Source organism: Tasmannia lanceolata, unplaced genomic scaffold (genome assembly GCF_043159265.1).
Source record: "Tasmannia lanceolata isolate RefF3 unplaced genomic scaffold, GAP_Taslan_0.1 ptg000003l, whole genome shotgun sequence".
Lineage (NCBI taxonomy): Eukaryota > Viridiplantae > Streptophyta > Magnoliopsida > Canellales > Winteraceae > Tasmannia > Tasmannia lanceolata.
In genome coordinates, this window is record NW_027518680.1 from 28,647,224 (window position 1) to 28,671,100 (window position 23,877).

General features: G+C 47.6%; 32 non-coding genes across 32 annotated transcripts; all 32 read left to right on the top strand.

The window, feature by feature from the left end:
* The first annotated feature begins 555 nt into the window (after positions 1–555).
* Positions 556–674, top strand: LOC143871064 (5S ribosomal RNA). Its single transcript, XR_013245838.1, has one exon. It is a non-coding gene; the product is annotated as a 5S ribosomal RNA (ribosomal RNA).
* Positions 675–1,273: 599 nt separating this feature from the next.
* On the top strand, positions 1,274–1,392 carry LOC143871075 (5S ribosomal RNA). Its single transcript, XR_013245849.1, has one exon. It is a non-coding gene; the product is annotated as a 5S ribosomal RNA (ribosomal RNA).
* Positions 1,393–1,989: 597 nt separating this feature from the next.
* On the top strand, positions 1,990–2,108 carry LOC143874708 (5S ribosomal RNA). The gene has a single exon (XR_013249379.1). It is a non-coding gene; the product is annotated as a 5S ribosomal RNA (ribosomal RNA).
* A 597-nt stretch (positions 2,109–2,705) lies between these two features.
* LOC143873543 (5S ribosomal RNA) lies at positions 2,706–2,824 on the top strand. Its single transcript, XR_013248249.1, has one exon. It is a non-coding gene; the product is annotated as a 5S ribosomal RNA (ribosomal RNA).
* Positions 2,825–3,421: 597 nt separating this feature from the next.
* LOC143871086 (5S ribosomal RNA) lies at positions 3,422–3,540 on the top strand. Its single transcript, XR_013245860.1, has one exon. It is a non-coding gene; the product is annotated as a 5S ribosomal RNA (ribosomal RNA).
* Positions 3,541–4,137: 597 nt separating this feature from the next.
* LOC143874580 (5S ribosomal RNA) lies at positions 4,138–4,256 on the top strand. Its single transcript, XR_013249256.1, has one exon. It is a non-coding gene; the product is annotated as a 5S ribosomal RNA (ribosomal RNA).
* Positions 4,257–4,853: 597 nt separating this feature from the next.
* LOC143873029 (5S ribosomal RNA) lies at positions 4,854–4,972 on the top strand. The gene has a single exon (XR_013247754.1). It is a non-coding gene; the product is annotated as a 5S ribosomal RNA (ribosomal RNA).
* A 597-nt stretch (positions 4,973–5,569) lies between these two features.
* On the top strand, positions 5,570–5,688 carry LOC143873544 (5S ribosomal RNA). Its single transcript, XR_013248250.1, has one exon. It is a non-coding gene; the product is annotated as a 5S ribosomal RNA (ribosomal RNA).
* Positions 5,689–6,285: 597 nt separating this feature from the next.
* LOC143873545 (5S ribosomal RNA) lies at positions 6,286–6,404 on the top strand. The gene has a single exon (XR_013248251.1). It is a non-coding gene; the product is annotated as a 5S ribosomal RNA (ribosomal RNA).
* A 597-nt stretch (positions 6,405–7,001) lies between these two features.
* LOC143874074 (5S ribosomal RNA) lies at positions 7,002–7,120 on the top strand. The gene has a single exon (XR_013248764.1). It is a non-coding gene; the product is annotated as a 5S ribosomal RNA (ribosomal RNA).
* A 597-nt stretch (positions 7,121–7,717) lies between these two features.
* On the top strand, positions 7,718–7,836 carry LOC143874185 (5S ribosomal RNA). Its single transcript, XR_013248873.1, has one exon. It is a non-coding gene; the product is annotated as a 5S ribosomal RNA (ribosomal RNA).
* Positions 7,837–8,433: 597 nt separating this feature from the next.
* On the top strand, positions 8,434–8,552 carry LOC143871097 (5S ribosomal RNA). The gene has a single exon (XR_013245872.1). It is a non-coding gene; the product is annotated as a 5S ribosomal RNA (ribosomal RNA).
* A 597-nt stretch (positions 8,553–9,149) lies between these two features.
* On the top strand, positions 9,150–9,268 carry LOC143873208 (5S ribosomal RNA). The gene has a single exon (XR_013247928.1). It is a non-coding gene; the product is annotated as a 5S ribosomal RNA (ribosomal RNA).
* A 599-nt stretch (positions 9,269–9,867) lies between these two features.
* On the top strand, positions 9,868–9,986 carry LOC143871109 (5S ribosomal RNA). The gene has a single exon (XR_013245884.1). It is a non-coding gene; the product is annotated as a 5S ribosomal RNA (ribosomal RNA).
* A 597-nt stretch (positions 9,987–10,583) lies between these two features.
* On the top strand, positions 10,584–10,702 carry LOC143874406 (5S ribosomal RNA). The gene has a single exon (XR_013249087.1). It is a non-coding gene; the product is annotated as a 5S ribosomal RNA (ribosomal RNA).
* A 597-nt stretch (positions 10,703–11,299) lies between these two features.
* LOC143871120 (5S ribosomal RNA) lies at positions 11,300–11,418 on the top strand. The gene has a single exon (XR_013245895.1). It is a non-coding gene; the product is annotated as a 5S ribosomal RNA (ribosomal RNA).
* Positions 11,419–12,015: 597 nt separating this feature from the next.
* Positions 12,016–12,134, top strand: LOC143871131 (5S ribosomal RNA). The gene has a single exon (XR_013245906.1). It is a non-coding gene; the product is annotated as a 5S ribosomal RNA (ribosomal RNA).
* A 599-nt stretch (positions 12,135–12,733) lies between these two features.
* LOC143871143 (5S ribosomal RNA) lies at positions 12,734–12,852 on the top strand. Its single transcript, XR_013245917.1, has one exon. It is a non-coding gene; the product is annotated as a 5S ribosomal RNA (ribosomal RNA).
* A 597-nt stretch (positions 12,853–13,449) lies between these two features.
* On the top strand, positions 13,450–13,568 carry LOC143874709 (5S ribosomal RNA). Its single transcript, XR_013249380.1, has one exon. It is a non-coding gene; the product is annotated as a 5S ribosomal RNA (ribosomal RNA).
* Positions 13,569–14,165: 597 nt separating this feature from the next.
* Positions 14,166–14,284, top strand: LOC143871154 (5S ribosomal RNA). The gene has a single exon (XR_013245929.1). It is a non-coding gene; the product is annotated as a 5S ribosomal RNA (ribosomal RNA).
* Positions 14,285–14,881: 597 nt separating this feature from the next.
* Positions 14,882–15,000, top strand: LOC143871165 (5S ribosomal RNA). Its single transcript, XR_013245940.1, has one exon. It is a non-coding gene; the product is annotated as a 5S ribosomal RNA (ribosomal RNA).
* A 599-nt stretch (positions 15,001–15,599) lies between these two features.
* Positions 15,600–15,718, top strand: LOC143871177 (5S ribosomal RNA). Its single transcript, XR_013245952.1, has one exon. It is a non-coding gene; the product is annotated as a 5S ribosomal RNA (ribosomal RNA).
* A 597-nt stretch (positions 15,719–16,315) lies between these two features.
* Positions 16,316–16,434, top strand: LOC143874190 (5S ribosomal RNA). Its single transcript, XR_013248878.1, has one exon. It is a non-coding gene; the product is annotated as a 5S ribosomal RNA (ribosomal RNA).
* A 597-nt stretch (positions 16,435–17,031) lies between these two features.
* Positions 17,032–17,150, top strand: LOC143874710 (5S ribosomal RNA). The gene has a single exon (XR_013249381.1). It is a non-coding gene; the product is annotated as a 5S ribosomal RNA (ribosomal RNA).
* A 597-nt stretch (positions 17,151–17,747) lies between these two features.
* Positions 17,748–17,866, top strand: LOC143871188 (5S ribosomal RNA). Its single transcript, XR_013245963.1, has one exon. It is a non-coding gene; the product is annotated as a 5S ribosomal RNA (ribosomal RNA).
* A 597-nt stretch (positions 17,867–18,463) lies between these two features.
* LOC143871199 (5S ribosomal RNA) lies at positions 18,464–18,582 on the top strand. The gene has a single exon (XR_013245974.1). It is a non-coding gene; the product is annotated as a 5S ribosomal RNA (ribosomal RNA).
* A 599-nt stretch (positions 18,583–19,181) lies between these two features.
* On the top strand, positions 19,182–19,300 carry LOC143871210 (5S ribosomal RNA). Its single transcript, XR_013245985.1, has one exon. It is a non-coding gene; the product is annotated as a 5S ribosomal RNA (ribosomal RNA).
* A 597-nt stretch (positions 19,301–19,897) lies between these two features.
* Positions 19,898–20,016, top strand: LOC143874711 (5S ribosomal RNA). Its single transcript, XR_013249382.1, has one exon. It is a non-coding gene; the product is annotated as a 5S ribosomal RNA (ribosomal RNA).
* Positions 20,017–20,613: 597 nt separating this feature from the next.
* On the top strand, positions 20,614–20,732 carry LOC143871221 (5S ribosomal RNA). The gene has a single exon (XR_013245996.1). It is a non-coding gene; the product is annotated as a 5S ribosomal RNA (ribosomal RNA).
* Positions 20,733–21,329: 597 nt separating this feature from the next.
* On the top strand, positions 21,330–21,448 carry LOC143873106 (5S ribosomal RNA). The gene has a single exon (XR_013247827.1). It is a non-coding gene; the product is annotated as a 5S ribosomal RNA (ribosomal RNA).
* Positions 21,449–22,045: 597 nt separating this feature from the next.
* On the top strand, positions 22,046–22,164 carry LOC143871232 (5S ribosomal RNA). Its single transcript, XR_013246009.1, has one exon. It is a non-coding gene; the product is annotated as a 5S ribosomal RNA (ribosomal RNA).
* A 597-nt stretch (positions 22,165–22,761) lies between these two features.
* On the top strand, positions 22,762–22,880 carry LOC143871244 (5S ribosomal RNA). The gene has a single exon (XR_013246020.1). It is a non-coding gene; the product is annotated as a 5S ribosomal RNA (ribosomal RNA).
* Positions 22,881–23,877: the final 997 nt, after the last annotated feature.

Here is a 23,877-nt window from a genome sequence, read left to right on the forward strand (position 1 = left end):
TTCGGTTCTGGAACATCGATGCGAACTGAAACGCACGTTTAGTGCGTCGCCTCATACGTTTCGGTTCGGATCTTTTTATTTTCTTCCGGATGGTGAATTCAAAGACGTCCGGTCTTTATTATGGCGGGGTGATAGTGTCGTTTGATTCGATAAACGGAATTCGTTCTGACATTTCATTTGCGGTCAAATTATAGCGGGGGTTTGTTTAGATTCAGTGACGTACAGGCTATAGCGGATGAGTGTACTAGTGGATGCGAGTCATGAATCCGGTCGGAAGGTGTTTACTGGCCGTGAGCTACCCGTGGTGCACAAATATCGTTCCGACGATAACTTTTGATCCGCCCGTCAGATCGTGGCGATTCTTATATTGATTCGGGGGTACTCGGGAAGATTCATCGCGCGATAACAGCCCTGGCGGTCATCCAGCTTCCCGACATGCTCGGATCGTCCATCCGATGTCATCTAGCAGGATTTTTTCGCACTTTCATTTAAACGGACTTCGTACGACAATGCGAGTGGAAACTCTTTATTACTTTGACAATGGAGAGGCATGCTGGGTGCGATCATACCAGCACAAATGCACTGGATCCCATCAGAACTCCGAAGTTAAGCGTGCTTGGGCGAGAGTAGTACTAGGATGGGTGACCTCCTGGGAAGTCCTCGTGTTGCACCCCTGTCACTTTTTTCGGCTATCTACCACTTTTTTCGAACAATCTTTCGGTTCTGGAACATCGATGCGAACTGAAACTCACGTTTAGTGCGACGCCTCCTACGTTTCGGTTCGGATCTTTTTATTTTCTTCTGGATGGTGAATTCAAATACGTCCGGTCTTTATTATGGCGGGGTAGTAGTGTCGTTTGATTCGATAAACGGAATTCGTTCTGACATTTCATTTGCGGTCTAATTATAGCGGGGGTTTGTTTAGATTCAGTGACGTACAGGCTATAGCGGATGAGTGTACTAGTGGATGCGAGTCATGAATCCGGTCGGAAGGTGTTTACTGGCCGTGAGCTACCCTTGGTGCACAAATATCGTTCCGACGATAACTTTTGATCCGCCCGTCAGATCGTGGCGATTCTTATATTGATTCGGGGGTACTCGGGAAGATTTTAATCGCGCAATGACAGCCCTGGCGGTCATCCGGCTTCCCGACATGCTCGGATCGTCCATCCGATGTCATCTAGCAGGATTTTTTCGCACTTTCATTTAAACGGACTTCGTACGACAATGCGAGTGGAAACTCTTTATTACTTTAACAATGGAGAGGCATGCTGGGTGCGATCATACCAGCACAAATGCACTGGATCCCATCAGAACTCCGAAGTTAAGCGTGCTTGGGCGAGAGTAGTACTAGGATGGGTGACCTCCTGGGAAGTCCTCGTGTTGCACCCCTGTCACTTTTTTCGGCTATCTACCACTTTTTTCGAACAATCTTTCGGTTCTGGAACATCGATGCGAACTGAAACGCACGTTTAGTGCGTCGCCTCCTACGTTTCGGTTCGGATCTTTTTATTTTCTTCCGGATGGTGAATTCAAAGACGTCCGGTCTTTATTATGGCGGGGTGATAGTGTCGTTTGATTCGATAAACGGAATTCGTTCTGACATTTCATTTGCGGTCAAATTATAGCGGGGGTTTGTTTAGATTCAGTGACGTACAGGCTATAGCGGATGAGTGTACTAGTGGATGCGAGTCATGAATCCGGTCGGAAGGTGTTTACTGGCCGTGAGCTACCCTTGGTGCACAAATATCGTTCCGACGATAACTTTTGATCCGCCCGTCAGATCGTGGCGATTCTTATATTGATTCGTGGCTACTCGGGAAGATTCATCGCGCGATAACAGCCCTGGCGGTCATCCAGCTTCCCGACATGCTCGGATCGTCCATCCGATGTTATCTAGCCGGATTTTTTTGCGCTTTCATTTAAACGGACTTCGTACGACAATGCGAGTGGAAACTCTTTATTACTTTGACAATGGAGAGGCATGCTGGGTGCGATCATAACAGCACAAATGCACTGGATCCCATCAGAACTCCGAAGTTAAGCGTGCTTGGGCGAGAGTAGTACTAGGATGGGTGACCTCCTCGGAAGTCCTCGTGTTGCACCCCTGTCACTTTTTTCGGCTATCTACCACTTTTTTCGAACAATCTTTCGGTTCTGGAACATCGATGCGAACTGAAACGCACGTTTAGTGCGACGCCTCCTACGTTTCGGTTCGGATCTTTTTATTTTCTTCCGGATGGTGAATTCAAATACGTCCGGTCTTTATTATGGCGGGGTGATAGTGTCGTTTGATTCGATAAACGGAATTCGTTCTGACATTTCATTTGCGGTCAAATTATAGCGGGGGTTTGTTTAGATTCAGTGACGTACAGGCTATAGCGGATGAGTGTACTAGTAGATGCGAGTCATGAATCCGGTCGGAAGGTGTTTACTGGCCGTGAGCTAACCTTGGTGCACAAATATCGTTCCGACGATAACTTTTGATCCGCCCGTCAGATCGTGGCGATTCTTATATTGATTCGGGGTTACTCGGGAAGATTCATCGCGCGATGACAGCCCTGGCGGTCATCCGGCTTTCCGACATGCTCGGATCGTCCATCCGTTGTCATCTAGCAGGATTTTTTCGCACTTTCATTTAAACGGACTTCGTACGACAATGCGAGTGGAAACTCTTTATTACTTTGACAATGGAGAGGCATGCTGGGTGCGATCATACCAGCACAAATGCACTGGATCCCATCAGAACTCCGAAGTTAAGCGTGCTTGGGCGAGAGTAGTACTAGGATGGGTGACCTCCTCGGAAGTCCTCGTGTTGCACCCCTGTCACTTTTTTCGGCTATCTACCACTTTTTTCGAACAATCTTTCGGTTCTGGAACATCGATGCGAACTGAAACGAACGTTTAGTGCGTCGCCTCATACGTTTCAGTTCGGATCTTTTTATTTTCTTCCGGATGGTGAATTCAAAGACGTCCGGTCTTTATTATAGCGGGGTGATAGTGTCGTTTGATTCGATAAACGGAATTCGTTCTGACATTTCATTTGCGGTCAAATTATAGCGGGGGTTTGTTTAGATTCAGTGACGTACAGGCTATAGCGGATGAGTGTACTAGTGGATGCGAGACATGAATCCGGTCGGAAGGTGTTTACTGGCCGTGAGCTACCCGTGGTGCACAAATATCGTTCCGACGATAACTTTTGATCCGCCCGTCAGATCGTGGCGATTCTTATATTGATTCGGGGGTACTCGGGAAGATTCATCGCGCGATAACAGCCCTGGCGGTCATCCAGCTTCCCGACATGCTCGGATCGTCCATCCGATGTCATCTAGCAGGATTTTTTCGCACTTTCATTTAAACGGACTTCGTACGACAATGCGAGTGGAAACTCTTTATTACTTTGACAATGGAGAGGCATGCTGGGTGCGATCATACCAGCACAAATGCACTGGATCCCATCAGAACTCCGAAGTTAAGCGTGCTTGGGCGAGAGTAGTACTAGGATGGGTGACCTCCTGGGAAGTCCTCGTGTTGCACCCCTGTCACTTTTTTCGGCTATCTACCACTTTTTTCGAACAATCTTTCGGTTCTGGAACATCGATGCGAACTGAAACGCACGTTTAGTGCGTCGCCTCCTAAGTTTCGGTTCGGATCTTTTTATTTTCTTCCGGATGGTGAATTCAAAGACGTCCGGTCTTTATTATGGCGGGGTGATAGTGTCGTTTGATTCGATAAACGGAATTCGTTCTGACATTTCATTTGCGGTCAAATTATAGCGGGGGTTTGTTTAGATTCAGTGACGTACAGGCTATAGCGGATGAGTGTACTAGTGGATGCGAGTCATGAATCCGGTCGGAAGGTGTTTACTGGCCGTGAGCTACCCTTGGTGCACAAATATCGTTCCGACGATAACTTTTGATCCGCCCGTCAGATCGTGGCGATTCTTATATTGAATCGTGGCTACTCGGGAAGATTCATCGCGCGATAACAGCCCTGGCGGTCATCCAGCTTCCCGACATGCTCAGATCGTCCATCCGATGTTATCTAGCCGGATTTTTTTGCACTTTCATTTAAACGGACTTCGTACGACAATGCGAGTGGAAACTCTTTATTACTTTGACAATGGAGAGGCATGCTGGGTGCGATCATAACAGCACAAATGCACTGGATCCCATCAGAACTCCGAAGTTAAGCGTGCTTGGGCGAGTGTAGTACTAGGATGGGTGACCTCCTGGGAAGTCCTCGTGTTGCACCCCTGTCACTTTTTTCGGCTATCTACCACTTTTTTCGAACAATCTTTCGGTTCTGGAACATCGTTGCGAACTGAAACGCACGTTTAGTGCGACGCCTCCTACGTTTCGGTTCGGATCTTTTTATTTTCTTCCGGATGGTGAATTCAAATACGTCCGGTCTTTATTATGGCGGGGTGATAGTGTCGTTTGATTCGATAAACGGAATTCGTTCTGACATTTCATTTGCGGTCAAATTATAGCGGGGGTTTGTTTAGATTCAGTGACGTACAGGCTATAGCGGATTAGTGTACTAGTAGATGCGAGTCATGAATCCGGTCGGAAGGTGTTTACTGGCCGTGAGCTAACCTTGGTGCACAAATATCGTTCCGACGATAACATTTGATCCGCCCGTCAGATCGTGGCGATTCTTATATTGATTCGGGGGTACTCGGGAAGATTCATCGCGCGATGACAGCCCTGGCGGTCATCCGGCTTCCCGACATGCTCGGATCGTCCATCCGATGTCATCTAGCAGGGTTTTTTCGCACTTTCATTTAAACGGACTTCGTACGACAATGCGAGTGGAAACTCTTTATTACTTTGGCAATGGAGAGGCATGCTGGGTGCGATCATACCAGCACAAATGCACTGGATCCCATCAGAACTCCGAAGTTAAGCGTGCTTGGGCGAGAGTAGTACTAGGATGGGTGACCTCCTGAGAAGTCCTCGTGTTGCACCCCTGTCACTTTTTTCGGCTATCTACCACTTTTTTCGAACAATCTTTCGGTTCTGGAACATCGATGCGAACTGGAACGCACGTTTAGTGCGACGCCTCCTACGTTTCGGTTCGGATCTTTTTATTTTCTTCCGGATGGTGAATTCAAATACGTCCGGTCTTTATTATGGCGGGGTGATAGTGTCGTTTGATTCGATAAACGGAATTTGTTCTGACATTTCATTTGCGGTCAAATTATAGCGGGGGTTTGTTTAGATTCAGTGACGTACAGGCTATAGCGGATGAGTGTACTAGTGGATGCGAGTCATGAATCATGTCGGAAGGTGTTTACTGGCCGTGAGCTACCCTTGGTGCACAAATATCGTTCCGACGATAACTTTTGATCCGCCCGTCAGATCGTGGCGATTCTTATATTGATTCGTGGCTACTCGGGAAGATTCATCGCGCGACAACAGCCCTGGCGGTCATCCAGCTTCCCGACATGCTCGGATCGTCCATCCGATGTTATCTAGCCGGATTTTTTCGCACTTTCATTTAAACGGACTTCGTACGACAATGCGAGTGGAAACTCTTTATTACTTTGACAATGGAGAGGCATGCTGGGTGCGATCATACCAGCACAAATGCACTGGATCCCATCAGAACTCCGAAGTTAAGCGTGCTTGGGCGAGAGTAGTACTAGGATGGGTGACCTCCTCGGAAGTCCTCGTGTTGCACCCCTGTCACTTTTTTCGGCTATCTACCACTTTTTTCGAACAATCTTTCGGTTCTGGAACATCGATGCGAACTGGAACGCACGTTTAGTGCGACGCCTCCTACGTTTCGGTTCGGATCTTTTTATTTTCTTCCGGATGGTGAATTCAAATACGTCCGGTCTTTATTATGGCGGGGTGATAGTGTCGTTTGATTCGATAAACGGAATTCGTTCTGACATTTCATTTGCGGTCAAATTATAGCGGGGGTTTGTTTAGATTCAGTGACGTACAGGCTATAGCGGATGAGTGTACTAGTGGATGCGAGTCATGAATCATGTCGGAAGGTGTTTACTGGCCGTGAGCTACCCTTGGTGCACAAATATCGTTCCGACGATAACTTTTGATCCGCCCGTCAGATCGTGGCGATTCTTATATTGATTCGTAGCTACTCGGGAAGATTCATCGCGCGATAACAGCCCTGGCGGTCATCCAGCTTCCCGACATGCTCGGATCGTCCATCCGATGTTATCTAGCCGGATTTTTTCGCACTTTCATTTAAACGGACTTCGTACGACAATGCGAGTGGAAACTCTTTATTACTTTGACAATGGAGAGGCATGCTGGGTGCGATCATACCAGCACAAATGCACTGGATCCCATCAGAACTCCGAAGTTAAGCGTGCTTGGGCGAGAGTAGTACTAGGATGGGTGACCTCCTCGGAAGTCCTCGTGTTGCACCCCTGTCACTTTTTTCGGCTATCTACCACTTTTTTCGAACAATCTTTCGGTTCTGGAACATCGATGCGAACTGAAACGCACGTTTAGTGCGACGCCTCCTACGTTTCGGTTCGGATCTTTTTATTTTCTTCCGGATGGTGAATTCAAATACGTCCGGTCTTTATTATGGCGGGGTGATAGTGTCGTTTGATTCGATAAACGGAATTCGTTCTGACATTTCATTTGCGGTCAAATTATAGCGGGGGTTTGTTTAGATTCAGTGACGTACAGGCTATAGCGGATGAGTGTACTAGTGGATGCGAGTCATGAATCATGTCGGAAGGTGTTTACTGGCCGTGAGCTACCCTTGGTGCACAAATATCGTTCCGACGATAACTTTTGATCCGCTCGTCAGATCGTGGCGATTCTTATATTGATTCGTGGCTACTCGGGAAGATTCATCGCGCGATAACAGCCCTGGCGGTCATCCAGCTTCCCGACATGCTCGGATCGTCCATCCGATGTCATCTAGCAGGATTTTTTCGCACTTTCATTTAAACGGACTTCGTACGACAATGCGAGTGGAAACTCTTTATTACTTTGACAATGGAGAGGCATGCTGGGTGCGATCATACCAGCACAAATGCACTGGATCCCATCAGAACTCCGAAGTTAAGCGTGCTTGGGCGAGAGTAGTACTAGGATGAGTGACCTCCTGGGAAGTCCTCGTGTTGCACCCCTGTCACTTTTTTCGGCTATCTACCACTTTTTTTGAACAATCTTTCGGTTCTGGAACATCGATGCGAACTGAAACGCACGTTTAGTGCGTCGCCTCCTACGTTTCGGTTCGGATCTTTTTATTTTCTTCCGGATGGTTAATTCAAAGACGTCCGGTCTTTATTATGGCGGGGTGATAGTGTCGTTTGATTCGATAAACAGAATTCGTTCTGACATTTCATTTGCGGTCAAATTATAGCGGGGGTTTGTTCAGATTCAGTGACGTACAGGCTATAGCGGATGAGTGTACTAGTGGATGCGAGTCATGAATCCGGTCGGAAGGTGTTTACTGGCCGTGAGCTACCCTTGGTGCACAAATATCGTTCCGACGATAACTTTTGATCCGCCCGTCAGATCGTAGCGGTTCTTATATTGATTCGGGGGTACTCGGGAAGATTAATCGCGCTATGACAGCCCTGGCGGTCATCCGGCTTCCCGACATGCTCGGATCGTCCATCCGGTGTCATCTAGCAGGATTTTTTCGCACTTTCATTTAAACGGACTTCGTACGACAATGCGAGTGGAAACTCTTTATTACTTTGACAATGGAGAGGCATGCTGGGTGCGATCATACCAGCACAAATGCACTGGATCCCATCAGAACTCCGAAGTTAAGCGTGCTTGGGCGAGAGTAGTAGTAGGATGGGTGACCTCCTGTGAAGTCCTCGTGTTGCACCCCTGTCACTTTTTTCGGCTATCTACCACTTTTTTCGAACAATCTTTCGGTTCTGGAACATCGATGCGAACTGAAATGCACGTTTAGTGCGTCGCCTCCTAAGTTTCGGTTCGGTTCTTTTTATTTTCTTCCGGATGGTGAATTCAAAGACGTCCGGTCTTTATTATGGCGGGGTGATAGTGTCGTTTGATTCGATAAACGGAATTCGTTCTGACATTTCATTTGCGGTCAAATTATAGCGGGGGTTTGTTTAGATTCAGTGACGTACAGGCTATAGCGGATGAGTGTACTAGTGGATGCGAGTCATGAATCCGGTCGGAAGGTGTTTACTGGCCGTGAGCTACCCTTGGTGCACAAATATCGTTCCGACGATAACTTTTGATCCGCCCGTCAGATCGTGGCGATTCTTATATTGATTCGGGGGTACTCGGGAAGATTCATCGCGCGATGACAGCCATGGCGGTCATCCGGCTTTCCGACATGCTCGGATCGTCCATCCGGTGTCATCTAGCAGGATTTTTTCGCACTTTCATTTAAACGGACTTCGTACGAAAATGCGAGTGGAAACTCTTTATTACTTTGACAATGGAGAGGCATGCTGGGTGCGATCATACCAGCACAAATGCACTGGATCCCATCAGAACTCCGAAGTTAAGCGTGCTTGGGCGAGAGTAGTACTAGGATGGGTGACCTCCTGGGAAGTCCTCGTGTTGCACCCCTGTCACTTTTTTCGGCTATCTACCACTTTTTTCGAACAATCTTTCGGTTCTGGAACATCGATGCGAACTGAAACGCACGTTTAGTGCGTCGCCTCATACGTTTCGGTTCGGATCTTTTTATTTTCTTCCGGATGGTGAATTCAAAGACGTCCGGTCTTTATTATGGCGGGGTGATAGTGTCGTTTGATTCGATAAACGGAATTCGTTCTGACATTTCATTTGCGGTCAAATTATAGCGGGGGTTTGTTTAGATTCAGTGACGTACAGGCTATAGCGGATGAGTGTACTAGTGGATGCGAGTCATGAATCCGGTCGGAAGGTGTTTACTGGCCGTGAGCTACCCGTGGTGCACAAATATCGTTCCGACGATAACTTTTGATCCGCCCGTCAGATCGTGGCGATTCTTATATTGATTCGGGGGTACTCGGGAAGATTCATCGCGCGATAACAGCCCTGGCGGTCATCCAGCTTCCCGACATGCTCGGATCGTCCATCCGATGTCATCTAGCAGGATTTTTTCGCACTTTCATTTAAACGGACTTCGTACGACAATGCGAGTGGAAACTCTTTATTACTTTGACAATGGAGAGGCATGCTGGGTGCGATCATACCAGCACAAATGCACTGGATCCCATCAGAACTCCGAAGTTAAGCGTGCTTGGGCGAGAGTAGTACTAGGATGGGTGACCTCCTGGGAAGTCCTCGTGTTGCACCTCTGTCACTTTTTTCGGCTATCTACCACTTTTTTCGAACAATCTTTCGGTTCTGGAACATCGATGCGAACTGAAACTCACGTTTAGTGCGACGCCTCCTACGTTTCGGTTCGGATCTTTTTATTTCCTTCCGGATGGTGAATTCAAATACGTCCGGTCTTTCTTATGGCGGGGTAGTAGTGTCGTTTGATTCGATAAACGGAATTCGTTCTGACATTTCATTTGCGGTCTAATTATAGCGGGGGTTTGTTTAGATTCAGTGACGTACAGGCTATAGCGGATGAGTGTACTAGTGGATGCGAGTCATGAATCCGGTCGGAAGGTGTTTACTGGCCGTGAGCTACCCTTGGTGCACAAATATCGTTCCGACGATAACTTTTGATCCGCCCGTCAGATCGTGGCGATTCTTATATTGATTCGGGGGTACTCGGGAAGATTTTAATCGCGCAATGACAGCCCTGGCGGTCATCCGGCTTCCCGACATGCTCGGATCGTCCATCCGATGTCATCTAGCAGGATTTTTTCGCACTTTCATTTAAACGGACTTCGTACGACAATGCGAGTGGAAACTCTTTATTACTTTAACAATGGAGAGGCATGCTGGGTGCGATCATACCAGCACAAATGCACTGGATCCCATCAGAACTCCGAAGTTAAGCGTGCTTGGGCGAGAGTAGTACTAGGATGGGTGACCTCCTGGGAAGTCCTCGTGTTGCACCCCTGTCACTTTTTTCGGCTATCTACCACTTTTTTCGAACAATCTTTCGGTTCTGGAACATCGATGCGAACTGAAACGCACGTTTAGTGCGTCGCCTCCTACGTTTCGGTTCGGATCTTTTTATTTTCTTCCGGATGGTGAATTCAAAGACGTCCGGTCTTTATTATGGCGGGGTGATAGTGTCGTTTGATTCGATAAACGGAATTCGTTCTGACATTTCATTTGCGGTCAAATTATAGCGGGGGTTTGTTTAGATTCAGTGACGTACAGGCTATAGCGGATGAGTGTACTAGTGGATGCGAGTCATGAATCCGGTCGGAAGGTGTTTACTGGCCGTGAGCTACCCTTGGTGCACAAATATCGTTCCGACGATAACTTTTGATCCGCCCGTCAGATCGTGGCGATTCTTCTATTGATTCGGGGGTACTCGGGAAGATTCATCGCGCGATGACAGCCCTGGCGGTCATCCAGCTTTCCGACATGCTCGGATCGTCCATCCGGTGTCATCTAGCAGGATTTTTTCGCACTTTCATTTAAACGGACTTCGTACGACAATGCGAGTGGAAACTCTTTATTACTTTGACAATGGAGAGGCATGCTGGGTGCGATCATACCAGCACAAATGCACTGGATCCCATCCGAACTCCGAAGTTAAGCGTGCTTGGGGGAGAGTAGTACTAGGATGGGTGACCTCCTGGGAAGTCCTCGTGTTGCACCCCTGTCAGTTTTTTCGGCTATCTACCACTTTTTTCGAACAATCTTTCGGTTCTGGAACATCGATGCGAACTGAAACGCACGTTTAGTGCGTCGCCTCCTACGTTTCGGTTCGGATCTTTTTATTTTCTTCCGGATGGTGAATTCAAAGACGTCCGGTCTTTATTATGGCGGGGTGATAGTGTCGTTTGATTCGATAAACGGAATTCGTTCTGACATTTCATTTGCGGTCAAATTATAGCGGGGGTTTGTTCAGATTCAGTGACGTACAGGCTATAGCGGATGAGTGTACTAGTGGATGCGAGTCATGAATCCGGTCGGAAGGTGTTTACTGGCCGTGAGCTACCCTTGGTGCACAAATATCGTTCCGACGATAACTTTTGATCCGCCCGTCAGATCGTGGCGATTCTTATATTGATTCGGGGGTACTCGGGAAGATTCATCGCGCGATGACAGCCCTGGCGGTCATCCGGCTTTCCGACATGCTCGGATCGTCCATCCGTTGTCATCTAGCAGGATTTTTTCGCACTTTCATTTAAACGGACTTCGTACGAAAATGCGAGTGGAAACTCTTTATTACTTTGACAATGGAGAGGCATGCTGGGTGCGATCATACCAGCACAAATGCACTGGATCCCATCAGAACTCCGAAGTTAAGCGTGCTTGGGCGAGAGTAGTACTAGGATGGGTGACCTCCTGGGAAGTCCTCGTGTTGCACCCCTGTCACTTTTTTCGGCTATCTACCACTTTTTTCGAACAATCTTTCGGTTCTGGAACATCGATGCGAACTGAAACGCACGTTTAGTGCGTCGCCTCATACGTTTCGGTTCGGATCTTTTTATTTTCTTCCGGATGGTGAATTCAAAGACGTCCGGTCTTTATTATGGCGGGGTGATAGTGTCGTTTGATTCGATAAACGGAATTCGTTCTGACATTTCATTTGCGGTCAAATTATAGCGGGGGTTTGTTTAGATTCAGTGACGTACAGGCTATAGCGGATGAGTGTACTAGTGGATGCGAGTCATGAATCCGGTCGGAAGGTGTTTACTGGCCGTGAGCTACCCGTGGTGCACAAATATCGTTCCGACGATAACTTTTGATCCGCCCGTCAGATCGTGGCGATTCTTATATTGATTCGGGGGTACTCGGGAAGATTCATCGCGCGATAACAGCCCTGGCGGTCATCCAGCTTCCCGACATGCTCGGATCGTCCATCCGATGTCATCTAGCAGGATTTTTTCGCACTTTCATTTAAACGGACTTCGTACGACAATGCGAGTGGAAACTCTTTATTACTTTGACAATGGAGAGGCATGCTGGGTGCGATCATACCAGCACAAATGCACTGGATCCCATCAGAACTCCGAAGTTAAGCGTGCTTGGGCGAGAGTAGTACTAGGATGGGTGACCTCCTGGGAAGTCCTCGTGTTGCACCCCTGTCACTTTTTTCGGCTATCTACCACTTTTTTCGAACAATCTTTCGGTTCTGGAACATCGATGCGAACTGAAACTCACGTTTAGTGCGACGCCTCCTACGTTTCGGTTCGGATCTTTTTATTTTCTTCTGGATGGTGAATTCAAATACGTCCGGTCTTTATTATGGCGGGGTAGTAGTGTCGTTTGATTCGATAAACGGAATTCGTTCTGACATTTCATTTGCGGTCTAATTATAGCGGGGGTTTGTTTAGATTCAGTGACGTACAGGCTATAGCGGATGAGTGTACTAGTGGATGCGAGTCATGAATCCGGTCGGAAGGTGTTTACTGGCCGTGAGCTACCCTTGGTGCACAAATATCGTTCCGACGATAACTTTTGATCCGCCCGTCAGATCGTGGCGATTCTTATATTGATTCGGGGGTACTCGGGAAGATTTTAATCGCGCAATGACAGCCCTGGCGGTCATCCGGCTTCCCGACATGCTCGGATCGTCCATCCGATGTCATCTAGCAGGATTTTTTCGCACTTTCATTTAAACGGACTTCGTACGACAATGCGAGTGGAAACTCTTTATTACTTTAACAATGGAGAGGCATGCTGGGTGCGATCATACCAGCACAAATGCACTGGATCCCATCAGAACTCCGAAGTTAAGCGTGCTTGGGCGAGAGTAGTACTAGGATGGGTGACCTCCTGGGAAGTCCTCGTGTTGCACCCCTGTCACTTTTTTCGGCTATCTACCACTTTTTTCGAACAATCTTTCGGTTCTGGAACATCGATGCGAACTGAAACGCACGTTTAGTGCGTCGCCTCCTACGTTTCGGTTCGGATCTTTTTATTTTCTTCCGGATGGTGAATTCAAAGACGTCCGGTCTTTATTATGGCGGGGTGATAGTGTCGTTTGATTCGATAAACGGAATTCGTTCTGACATTTCATTTGCGGTCAAATTATAGCGGGGGTTTGTTTAGATTCAGTGACGTACAGGCTATAGCGGATGAGTGTACTAGTGGATGCGAGTCATGAATCCGGTCGGAAGGTGTTTACTGGCCGTGAGCTACCCTTGGTGCACAAATATCGTTCCGACGATAACTTTTGATCCGCCCGTCAGATCGTGGCGATTCTTATATTGATTCGTGGCTACTCGGGAAGATTCATCGCGCGATAACAGCCCTGGCGGTCATCCAGCTTCCCGACATGCTCGGATCGTCCATCCGATGTTATCTAGCCGGATTTTTTTGCGCTTTCATTTAAACGGACTTCGTACGACAATGCGAGTGGAAACTCTTTATTACTTTGACAATGGAGAGGCATGCTGGGTGCGATCATAACAGCACAAATGCACTGGATCCCATCAGAACTCCGAAGTTAAGCGTGCTTGGGCGAGAGTAGTACTAGGATGGGTGACCTCCTCGGAAGTCCTCGTGTTGCACCCCTGTCACTTTTTTCGGCTATCTACCACTTTTTTCGAACAATCTTTCGGTTCTGGAACATCGATGCGAACTGAAACGCACGTTTAGTGCGACGCCTCCTACGTTTCGGTTCGGATCTTTTTATTTTCTTCCGGATGGTGAATTCAAATACGTCCGGTCTTTATTATGGCGGGGTGATAGTGTCGTTTGATTCGATAAACGGAATTCGTTCTGACATTTCATTTGCGGTCAAATTATAGCGGGGGTTTGTTTAGATTCAGTGACGTACAGGCTATAGCGGATGAGTGTACTAGTAGATGCGAGTCATGAATCCGGTCGGAAGGTGTTTACTGGCCGTGAGCTAACCTTGGTGCACAAATATCGTTCCGACGATAACTTTTGATCCGCCCGTCAGATCGTGGCGATTCTTATATTGATTCGGGGTTACTCGGGAAGATTCATCGCGCGATGACAGCCCTGGCGGTCATCCGGCTTTCCGACATGCTCGGATCGTCCATCCGTTGTCATCTAGCAGGATTTTTTCGCACTTTCATTTAAACGGACTTCGTACGAAAATGCGAGTGGAAACTCTTTATTACTTTGACAATGGAGAGGCATGCTGGGTGCGATCATACCAGCACAAATGCACTGGATCCCATCAGAACTCCGAAGTTAAGCGTGCTTGGGCGAGAGTAGTACTAGGATGGGTGACCTCCTGGGAAGTCCTCGTGTTGCACCCCTGTCACTTTTTTCGGCTATCTACCACTTTTTTCGAACAATCTTTCGGTTCTGGAACATCGATGCGAACTGAAACGCACGTTTAGTGCGTCGCCTCATACGTTTCGGTTCGGATCTTTTTATTTTCTTCCGGATGGTGAATTCAAAGACGTCCGGTCTTTATTATGGCGGGGTGATAGTGTCGTTTGATTCGATAAACGGAATTCGTTCTGACATTTCATTTGCGGTCAAATTATAGCGGGGGTTTGTTTAGATTCAGTGACGTACAGGCTATAGCGGATGAGTGTACTAGTGGATGCGAGTCATGAATCCGGTCGGAAGGTGTTTACTGGCCGTGAGCTACCCGTGGTGCACAAATATCGTTCCGACGATAACTTTTGATCCGCCCGTCAGATCGTGGCGATTCTTATATTGATTCGGGGGTACTCGGGAAGATTCATCGCGCGATAACAGCCCTGGCGGTCATCCAGCTTCCCGACATGCTCGGATCGTCCATCCGATGTCATCTAGCAGGATTTTTTCGCACTTTCATTTAAACGGACTTCGTACGACAATGCGAGTGGAAACTCTTTATTACTTTGACAATGGAGAGGCATGCTGGGTGCGATCATACCAGCACAAATGCACTGGATCCCATCAGAACTCCGAAGTTAAGCGTGCTTGGGCGAGAGTAGTACTAGGATGGGTGACCTCCTGGGAAGTCCTCGTGTTGCACCCCTGTCACTTTTTTCGGCTATCTACCACTTTTTTCGAACAATCTTTCGGTTCTGGAACATCGATGCGAACTGAAACTCACGTTTAGTGCGACGCCTCCTACGTTTCGGTTCGGATCTTTTTATTTTCTTCTGGATGGTGAATTCAAATACGTCCGGTCTTTATTATGGCGGGGTAGTAGTGTCGTTTGATTCGATAAACGGAATTCGTTCTGACATTTCATTTGCGGTCTAATTATAGCGGGGGTTTGTTTAGATTCAGTGACGTACAGGCTATAGCGGATGAGTGTACTAGTGGATGCGAGTCATGAATCCGGTCGGAAGGTGTTTACTGGCCGTGAGCTACCCTTGGTGCACAAATATCGTTCCGACGATAACTTTTGATCCGCCCGTCAGATCGTGGCGATTCTTATATTGATTCGGGGGTACTCGGGAAGATTTTAATCGCGCAATGACAGCCTTGGCGGTCATCCGGCTTCCCGACATGCTCGGATCGTCCATCCGATGTCATCTAGCAGGATTTTTTCGCACTTTCATTTAAACGGACTTCGTACGACAATGCGAGTGGAAACTCTTTATTACTTTAACAATGGAGAGGCATGCTGGGTGCGATCATACCAGCACAAATGCACTGGATCCCATCAGAACTCCGAAGTTAAGCGTGCTTGGGCGAGAGTAGTACTAGGATGGGTGACCTCCTGGGAAGTCCTCGTGTTGCACCCCTGTCACTTTTTTCGGCTATCTACCACTTTTTTCGAACAATCTTTCGGTTCTGGAACATCGATGCGAACTGAAACGCACGTTTAGTGCGTCGCCTCCTACGTTTCGGTTCGGATCTTTTTATTTTCTTCCGGATGGTGAATTCAAAGACGTCCGGTCTTTATTATGGCGGGGTGATAGTGTCGTTTGATTCGATAAACGGAATTCGTTCTGACATTTCATTTGCGGTCAAATTATAGCGGGGGTTTGTTTAGATTCAGTGACGTACAGGCTATAGCGGATGAGTGTACTAGTGGATGCGAGTCATGAATCCGGTCGGAAGGTGTTTACTGGCCGTGAGCTACCCTTGGTGCACAAATATCGTTCCGACGATAACTTTTGATCCGCCCGTCAGATCGTGGCGATTCTTATATTGATTCGTGGCTACTCGGGAAGATTCATCGCGCGATAACAGCCCTGGCGGTCATCCAGCTTCCCGACATGCTCGGATCGTCCATCCGATGTTATCTAGCCGGATTTTTTTGCGCTTTCATTTAAACGGACTTCGTACGACAATGCGAGTGGAAACTCTTTATTACTTTGACAATGGAGAGGCATGCTGGGTGCGATCATAACAGCACAAATGCACTGGATCCCATCAGAACTCCGAAGTTAAGCGTGCTTGGGCGAGAGTAGTACTAGGATGGGTGACCTCCTGGGAAGTCCTCGTGTTGCACCCCTGTCACTTTTTTCGGCTATCTACCACTTTTTTCGAACAATCTTTCGGTTCTGGAACATCGATGCGAACTGAAACGCACGTTTAGTGCGTCGCCTCCTACGTTTCGGTTCGGATCTTTTTATTTTCTTCCGGATGGTGAATTCAAAGACGTCCGGTCTTTATTATGGCGGGGTGATAGTGTCGTTTGATTCGATAAACGGAATTCGTTCTGACATTTCATTTGCGGTCAAATTATAGCGGGGGTTTGTTTAGATTCAGTGACGTACAGGCTATAGCGGATGAGTGTACTAGTGGATGCGAGTCATGAATCCGGTCGGAAGGTGTTTACTGGCCGTGAGCTACCCTTGGTGCACAAATATCGTTCCGACGATAACTTTTGATCCGCCCGTCAGATCGTGGCGATTCTTATATTGATTCGTGGCTACTCGGGAAGATTCATCGCGCGATAACAGCCCTGGCGGTCATCCAGCTTCCCGACATGCTCGGATCGTCCATCCGATGTTATCTAGCCGGATTTTTTTGCGCTTTCATTTAAACGGACTTCGTACGACAATGCGAGTGGAAACTCTTTATTACTTTGACAATGGAGAGGCATGCTGGGTGCGATCATAACAGCACAAATGCACTGGATCCCATCAGAACTCCGAAGTTAAGCGTGCTTGGGCGAGAGTAGTACTAGGATGGGTGACCTCCTCGGAAGTCCTCGTGTTGCACCCCTGTCACTTTTTTCGGCTATCTACCACTTTTTTCGAACAATCTTTCGGTTCTGGAACATCGATGCGAACTGAAACGCACGTTTAGTGCGACGCCTCCTACGTTTCGGTTCGGATCTTTTTATTTTCTTCCGGATGGTGAATTCAAATACGTCCGGTCTTTATTATGGCGGGGTGATAGTGTCGTTTGATTCGATAAACGGAATTCGTTCTGACATTTCATTTGCGGTCAAATTATAGCGGGGGTTTGTTTAGATTCAGTGACGTACAGGCTATAGCGGATGAGTGTACTAGTAGATGCGAGTCATGAATCCGGTCGGAAGGTGTTTACTGGCCGTGAGCTAACCTTGGTGCACAAATATCGTTCCGACGATAACTTTTGATCCGCCCGTCAGATCGTGGCGATTCTTATATTGATTCGGGGTTACTCGGGAAGATTCATCGCGCGATGACAGCCCTGGCGGTCATCCGGCTTTCCGACATGCTCGGATCGTCCATCCGTTGTCATCTAGCAGGATTTTTTCGCACTTTCATTTAAACGGACTTCGTACGAAAATGCGAGTGGAAACTCTTTATTACTTTGACAATGGAGAGGCATGCTGGGTGCGATCATACCAGCACAAATGCACTGGATCCCATCAGAACTCCGAAGTTAAGCGTGCTTGGGCGAGAGTAGTACTAGGATGGGTGACCTCCTGGGAAGTCCTCGTGTTGCACCCCTGTCACTTTTTTCGGCTATCTACCACTTTTTTCGAACAATCTTTCGGTTCTGGAACATCGATGCGAACTGAAACGCACGTTTAGTGCGTCGCCTCATACGTTTCGGTTCGGATCTTTTTATTTTCTTCCGGATGGTGAATTCAAAGACGTCCGGTCTTTATTATGGCGGGGTGATAGTGTCGTTTGATTCGATAAACGGAATTCGTTCTGACATTTCATTTGCGGTCAAATTATAGCGGGGGTTTGTTTAGATTCAGTGACGTACAGGCTATAGCGGATGAGTGTACTAGTGGATGCGAGTCATGAATCCGGTCGGAAGGTGTTTACTGGCCGTGAGCTACCCGTGGTGCACAAATATCGTTCCGACGATAACTTTTGATCCGCCCGTCAGATCGTGGCGATTCTTATATTGATTCGGGGGTACTCGGGAAGATTCATCGCGCGATAACAGCCCTGGCGGTCATCCAGCTTCCCGACATGCTCGGATCGTCCATCCGATGTCATCTAGCAGGATTTTTTCGCACTTTCATTTAAACGGATTTCGTACGACAATGCGAGTGGAAACTCTTTATTACTTTGACAATGGAGAGGCATGCTGGGTGCGATCATACCAGCACAAATGCACTGGATCCCATCAGAACTCCGAAGTTAAGCGTGCTTGGGCGAGAGTAGTACTAGGATGGGTGACCTCCTGGGAAGTCCTCGTGTTGCACCCCTGTCACTTTTTTCGGCTATCTACCACTTTTTTCGAACAATCTTTCGGTTCTGGAACATCGATGCGAACTGAAACTCACGTTTAGTGCGACGCCTCCTACGTTTCGGTTCGGATCTTTTTATTTTCTTCTGGATGGTGAATTCAAATACGTCCGGTCTTTATTATGGCGGGGTAGTAGTGTCGTTTGATTCGATAAACGGAATTCGTTCTGACATTTCATTTGCGGTCTAATTATAGCGGGGGTTTGTTTAGATTCAGTGACGTACAGGCTATAGCGGATGAGTGTACTAGTGGATGCGAGTCATGAATCCGGTCGGAAGGTGTTTACTGGCCGTGAGCTACCCTTGGTGCACAAATATCGTTCCGACGATAACTTTTGATCCGCCCGTCAGATCGTGGCGATTCTTATATTGATTCGGGGGTACTCGGGAAGATTTTAATCGCGCAATGACAGCCTTGGCGGTCATCCGGCTTCCCGACATGCTCGGATCGTCCATCCGATGTCATCTAGCAGGATTTTTTCGCACTTTCATTTAAACGGACTTCGTACGACAATGCGAGTGGAAACTCTTTATTACTTTAACAATGGAGAGGCATGCTGGGTGCGATCATACCAGCACAAATGCACTGGATCCCATCAGAACTCCGAAGTTAAGCGTGCTTGGGCGAGAGTAGTACTAGGATGGGTGACCTCCTGGGAAGTCCTCGTGTTGCACCCCTGTCACTTTTTTCGGCTATCTACCACTTTTTTCGAACAATCTTTCGGTTCTGGAACATCGATGCGAACTGAAACGCACGTTTAGTGCGTCGCCTCCTACGTTTCGGTTCGGATCTTTTTATTTTCTTCCGGATGGTGAATTCAAAGACGTCCGGTCTTTATTATGGCGGGGTGATAGTGTCGTTTGATTCGATAAACGGAATTCGTTCTGACATTTCATTTGCGGTCAAATTATAGCGGGGGTTTGTTTAGATTCAGTGACGTACAGGCTATAGCGGATGAGTGTACTAGTGGATGCGAGTCATGAATCCGGTCGGAAGGTGTTTACTGGCCGTGAGCTACCCTTGGTGCACAAATATCGTTCCGACGATAACTTTTGATCCGCCCGTCAGATCGTGGCGATTCTTATATTGATTCGTGGCTACTCGGGAAGATTCATCGCGCGATAACAGCCCTGGCGGTCATCCAGCTTCCCGACATGCTCGGATCGTCCATCCGATGTTATCTAGCCGGATTTTTTTGCGCTTTCATTTAAACGGACTTCGTACGACAATGCGAGTGGAAACTCTTTATTACTTTGACAATGGAGAGGCATGCTGGGTGCGATCATAACAGCACAAATGCACTGGATCCCATCAGAACTCCGAAGTTAAGCGTGCTTGGGCGAGAGTAGTACTAGGATGGGTGACCTCCTCGGAAGTCCTCGTGTTGCACCCCTGTCACTTTTTTCGGCTATCTACCACTTTTTTCGAACAATCTTTCGGTTCTGGAACATCGATGCGAACTGAAACGCACGTTTAGTGCGACGCCTCCTACGTTTCGGTTCGGATCTTTTTATTTTCTTCCGGATGGTGAATTCAAATACGTCCGGTCTTTATTATGGCGGGGTGATAGTGTCGTTTGATTCGATAAACGGAATTCGTTCTGACATTTCATTTGCGGTCAAATTATAGCGGGGGTTTGTTTAGATTCAGTGACGTACAGGCTATAGCGGATGAGTGTACTAGTAGATGCGAGTCATGAATCCGGTCGGAAGGTGTTTACTGGCCGTGAGCTAACCTTGGTGCACAAATATCGTTCCGACGATAACTTTTGATCCGCCCGTCAGATCGTGGCGATTCTTATATTGATTCGGGGTTACTCGGGAAGATTCATCGCGCGATGACAGCCCTGGCGGTCATCCGGCTTCCCGACATGCTCGGATCGTCCATCCGATGTCATCTAGCAGGGTTTTTTCGCACTTTCATTTAAACGGACTTCGTACGACAATGCGAGTGGAAACTCTTTATTACTTTGGCAATTGAGAGGCATGCTGGGTGCGATCATACCAGCACAAATGCACTGGATCCCATCAGAACTCCGAAGTTAAGCGTGCTTGGGCGAGAGTAGTACTAGGATGGGTGACCTCCTGGGAAGTCCTCGTGTTGCACCCCTGTCACTTTTTTCGGCTATCTACCACTTTTTTCGAACAATCTTTCGGTTCTGGAACATCGATGCGAACTGAAACGCACGTTTAGTGCGTCGCCTCCTACGTTTCGGTTCGGATCTTTTTATTTTCTTCCGGATGGTGAATTCAAAGACGTCCGGTCTTTATTATGGCGGGGTGATAGTGTCGTTTGATTCGATAAACGGAATTCGTTCTGACATTTCATTTGCGGTCAAATTATAGCGGGGGTTTGTTTAGATTCAGTGACGTACAGGCTATAGCGGATGAGTGTACTAGTGGATGCGAGTCATGAATCCGGTCGGAAGGTGTTTACTGGCCGTGAGCTACCCTTGGTGCACAAATATCGTTCCGACGATAACTTTTGATCTGCCCGTCAGATCGTGGCGATTCTTATATTGATTCGGGGGTACTCGGGAAGATTCATCGCGCGATGACAGCCGTGGCAGTCATCCGGCTTTCCGACATGCTCGGATCGTCCATCCGGTGTCATCTAGCAGGATTTTTTCGCACTTTCATTTAAACGGACTTCGTACGACAATGCGAGTGGAAACTCTTTATTACTTTGACAATGGAGAGGCATGCTGGGTGCGATCATACCAGCACAAATGCACTGGATCCCATCAGAACTCCGAAGTTAAGCGTGCTTGGGCGAGAGTAGTACTAGGATGGGTGACCTTCTGGGAAGTCCTCGTGTTGCACCCCTGTCAGTTTTTTCGGCTATCTACCACTTTTTTCGAACAATCTTTCGGTTCTGGAACATCGATGCGAACTGAAACGCACGTTTAGTGCGTCGCCTCCTACGTTTCGGTTCGGATCTTTTTATTTTCTTCCGGATGGTGAATTCAAAGACGTCCGGTCTTTATTATGGCGGGGTGATAGTGTCGTTTGATTCGATAAACGGAATTCGTTCTGACATTTCATTTGCGGTCAAATTATAGCGGGGGTTTGTTCAGATTCAGTGACGTACAGGCTATAGCGGATGAGTGTACTAGTGGATGCGAGTCATGAATCCGGTCGGAAGGTGTTTACTGGCCGTGAGCTACCCTTGGTGCTCAAATATCGTTCCGACGATAACTTTTGATCCGCCCGTCAGATCGTGGCGATTCTTATATTGATTCGGGGGTACTCGGGAAGATTCATCGCGCGATGACAGCCTTGGCGGTCATCCGGCTTTCCGACATGCTCGGATCGTCCATCCGGTGTCATCTAGCAGGATTTTTTCGCACTTTCATTTAAACGGACTTCGTACGAAAATGCGAGTGGAAACTCTTTATTACTTTGACAATGGAGAGGCATGCTGGGTGCGATCATACCAGCACAAATGCACTGGATCCCATCAGAACTCCGAAGTTAAGCGTGCTTGGGCGAGAGTAGTACTAGGATGGGTGACCTCCTGGGAAGTCCTCGTGTTGCACCCCTGTCACTTTTTTCGGCTATCTACCACTTTTTTCGAACAATCTTTCGGTTCTGGAACATCGATGCGAACTGAAACGCACGTTTAGTGCGTCGCCTCATACGTTTCGGTTCGGATCTTTTTATTTTCTTCCGGATGGTGAATTCAAAGACGTCCGGTCTTTATTATGGCGGGGTGATAGTGTCGTTTGATTCGATAAACGGAATTCGTTCTGACATTTCATTTGCGGTCAAATTATAGCGGGGGTTTGTTTAGATTCAGTGACGTACAGGCTATAGCGGATGAGTGTACTAGTGGATGCGAGTCATGAATCCGGTCGGAAGGTGTTTACTGGCCGTGAGCTACCCGTGGTGCACAAATATCGTTCCGACGATAACTTTTGATCCGCCCGTCAGATCGTGGCGATTCTTATATTGATTCGGGGGTACTCGGGAAGATTCATCGCGCGATAGCAGCCCTGGCGGTCATCCAGCTTCCCGACATGCTCGGATCGTCCATCCGATGTCATCTAGCAGGATTTTTTCGCACTTTCATTTAAACGGACTTCGTACGACAATGCGAGTGGAAACTCTTTATTACTTTGACAATGGAGAGGCATGCTGGGTGCGATCATACCAGCACAAATGCACTGGATCCCATCAGAACTCCGAAGTTAAGCGTGCTTGGGCGAGAGTAGTACTAGGATGGGTGACCTCCTGGGAAGTCCTCGTGTTGCACCCCTGTCACTTTTTTCGGCTATCTACCACTTTTTTCGAACAATCTTTCGGTTCTGGAACATCGATGCGAACTGAAACTCACGTTTAGTGCGACGCCTCCTACGTTTCGGTTCGGATCTTTTTATTTTCTTCCGGATGGTGAATTCAAATACGTCCGGTCTTTATTATGGCGGGGTAGTAGTGTCGTTTGATTCGATAAACGGAATTCGTTCTGACATTTCATTTGCGGTCTAATTATAGCGGGGGTTTGTTTAGATTCAGTGACGTACAGGTGTGGTACCCTGATCCCGCGAGAGGGGTGTGGCGCGAGCCGCCGCGCTCTCTCTCTTGGTCTCTCGTACCCACGCGATTGGCGTGTGCATTTTAATGTTGATTTGAATTAATCTTTCCTGTGAACTTGGGATCACTAAGGCAATCCGAATTCCACACGAAAGAGACTGACAGAGTCGCCACCTAGATGTGGGATCTAGGACCCGTAATTAACCAGAAATCTAGACTCGCTACCTGGTTACGAGAATGGAAGGTATGGGGAGTTATCCGCCACATGCACCATTCCTGCCCGATAATCGGTCTTCGATTCCAAAAGCTAATTCTTTTAAATTTATTTTAAATGGCTCATTCAACTCTATGTTAATGTGCGAACTAAGTGACATGCATCCTATGATCTAATTTTAATGTGAATCCTAGATGTGTATCTTGATTTATTAATTTGTCTGGATTCATTCTAAGTGAAAGTTCTCCTAGAATTCTAATTTCATGGAAAATCCTAAGTGATTTGATTAAGCATTTACAAGAAAATTAATATACAAAACACCACAATTTGTTTGTGGTGCCGACTCGCGGGTGGTATGCCATCAGACATCCAAGCTGCCTACGTACCCAAGCCTTACTGGGATCAGAGTCGACGTAGTTCGGTGCACCTAAGCTAAGCTACTTATGCCTAACTCAACTAGGACACCGACCTAGACGGGATTGACTGTTTCAACAGTTTTAGGAGAAGT